Source organism: Olea europaea, chromosome 11 (assembly GCF_002742605.1).
Source record: "Olea europaea var. sylvestris chromosome 11, O_europaea_v1, whole genome shotgun sequence".
NCBI classification, from domain to species: Eukaryota; Viridiplantae; Streptophyta; class Magnoliopsida; order Lamiales; family Oleaceae; genus Olea; species Olea europaea.
In genome coordinates, this window is record NC_036247.1 from 30,619,176 (window position 1) to 30,622,219 (window position 3,044).

The following is a 3,044-nucleotide window of genomic DNA, read 5'->3' on the forward strand; positions in this document are numbered from 1 at the left end:
TTTTTTTTCTTGTCAACTGACAATTTCTTCTGGGCTATATCTATTATTTATAAGTATAGAAACCGTGTATTCAAATGTTTTCTGATGTTGGTAGCATATCAATATGTTTCTAGAAATAAAAATTAGGCCCAGTAAAGTGATTACTAAAGTAGAATCTCATCATACAGATCCATTTGCTGAGCAGTTGCTGAAAGATGAATTTTATATCTAGCTTAGACAAAGGAGAGAAACTAGGCATGTTAATGATTGGCTCAATAAATCTTGAATGCAATCCTATTCTTTCATAAAAATATTAAGAAATTGTTATTATCTCCATTAATATGCTAAACTCTTGGACGAGTTCATGCCCGCAGTCAAGCGGTCAATCAACTTCCTGTAATATTGATTTGTGTTACCCATGCATTCTGTAATTCTAACTCTCAACAAGTTTTTGTTCTATACCATACAGTTTGAAGACTTCGCAAATCACAATGCCTTTGATCTGCTTGCGTAGTATGGAACTACGCATCTTGTCTTCAATTATGATATTCAGGTAGCTTGTATTATATATCCATACTTTCTTTTTTGTTTATAACTATTTTTGGGGCAACAATTAACTTTTCTGTTCATCTGCAAGTGGGACCTTTTTCTTCTTTCCGATTTCGTATGTTCTCTCACAATGTTCTTCCTTTGTTTTTTGAACTATTATTACAGATTTGTTCTTTTATTCTTAACACAATATCTCTTACAAACTTTTTCTATATCAAAGGCATCTTTTTCCTCTTGCTTCCATTTTACATCTAATGAAGACAAGGAAAGGTTGTAATATACACTTCTATTAAGGTTCACTTAGGATAACCCAGAGTTTACTTTTATAATTTTTGACGAAAATTCTAATAGAAATTACTCGATCAAGATGTCTTCATTTGAAAGAAACTTTAAGAACTAGAACTCTTGCCGATTTAGTTATATATTATTGTATCCATTGACGAAATAGAAGTGTAAATCATATTCAGGTAAAATAATTGAGTGCATTTCTTGCAATCCACATCGATCAATGCATATCAATTTAGTGACTTTTTAATCATTTGATGGATTTGTTGGTGTCGAGAGTTGTAAAAACGAGCGTAGCAGTTTGGGCATTTGTAATTATGAACTGATCAACGCAACTAATACTTTCACGGTTTCAGTGGTTTGTCCTTCTTGATACCTTCTTGCATCAGAAACTAATGGGCACTGGGTTGGGTCTATTTGCTCAGCTCACTGTAACACTACCAGAACTATGTGCTTTTATGTTTAAGGCACAAAATACCCTAATCGTCCTGTTATTGAGGAAAGTGGGTTTAGATTAAAGTAAGCATGCAATACCGTAAACTTCACATTACACGGTCGGTTAATATGATTCATGCACTTCATGATATTTACATTGTCATTTGCATTAATTTTTCTAATTGCTTCCTCTTAAAATAGCGCATTCGATTATTGAGATTTTAAGATCTTTATATGGTGTTAGTTTTCAACTCTTCGACCTAGGTGATGGATTTTACATTGAGCTACGACAGAAAATTAGGTTGATCGAGATGTTGGAGATTGACTTGTTAACCAATGGGAATCTTGAAAAGGCTAAAATTAGTATCAAAAAAGTTTCAACCTTTCCATTCGGTTGATCAAAGTCACCCTAAGCCCTAGATAGGTGATTGACATATTTGTGGCATGAGGCATAAAGTGATAGGATCACGATGCAATGATATAAGTTTTATATAACGTTATAAATATTGATGTGCGAATTGTTGAAATATGTCGAGAATCGGGTGTCAATCGAGTAAGTAATTAAATGAACGGTTAAAGAATTGACATTATAAAATATTTTAGATGTTAAGGCAAGTAAAATGGATTGTAAACACATTAAAATAAGCCAAGGACACTTTATTTGTACCTACAAGGATAAATGTAAAATTAAATTTTTACTACAAGGAACAACTCATGCTTAGTATACCTCATGTCTATTGATTTGTCTTTGTAATAGTCAATTCCTTCACTTTTAAGCATTAGTATTGCCTAAACATATATGTAGTATATTATCCCCCTAAGTTACATACAAATCCTCCAAGGATAGGTACAAAAATCAGATTTTAACTAAAGGAAGACGCCTCCTACTTAATGCTTGGTGATATGTCATTTTTACATCCAATTCTTTTAACCTTAAGATATCCACCACATCCACTAACCCCATAAGTACTTCACATAGGACAAATATATAACATATAAGTCACTTATGGATCCAAATATGATAAGGGAAAAGTCAAAATTTGCTGCACGAAACCACCTCCTGCTTAACACACTACAACAAAAATGGCCTTTTTCAACATGAGAAAGGCAACATTCATTACTTGAATGTTGCTAAAGGAGTCTACAGCAACATTCGCATAAGTGAATGTTGCCATTAGTGAATAAAATAGAATTTTGGCTATGTTTCTTAATGCATGTTGCTAATGCCACTTTTCGCAACGTTCAGTGAATGTTGCGAAATGTTTTGCCAAAACTCACTTTTTGCAACGTTCGTTAAATGCTGCGAAAAGTTTCACTTTTTGCAACGTACGTAAAAATGTTGCCAAAAGTGACTTTTCGCAACGTGCATAAGAACATTGCTAAAAGGTACTTATAGCAACGTTCTTTGGACGCTGCGAAACGTTAACCAAAAGAAAAAGTCCAAAAAATCAAATATATTATCCCTAATTTTTTCTTGTCCTCTCCTCTCGTCTCCACCTCAATCTTCTCTCATTACATCCTTCCCACAATACTCCCTTTCTCTCGTCTCCACCAAAATAATCCAAACCTTCATTCACCTCACACACACAATACTCATTCCTACCTCACACACATAGAAGCTGTGTTATGATTATCTTCAATTGGTAAAAGAAATAGATATTTTTCTCAGCCAGCCCTACTCTCCACCCTCTTGCGAAATTCAGAAAAACTCGCAAATTAGTTCCCCTTCCTTTCATTTTCTCACCGTTGTGAAATTGTGAAATTTCCCCAGAGTTGTGGTTTCTCTCTTTCTTACT

At 33.8% G+C, this 3,044-nt stretch overlaps 1 pseudogene; it reads right to left on the reverse strand.

Moving 5' to 3' along the window:
* Positions 1 to 2,423, reverse strand: part of LOC111404703 — a 3,812-nt pseudogene extending 1,389 nt beyond the window's left edge.
* Between the last annotated feature and the right edge of the window lie 621 nt (positions 2,424 to 3,044).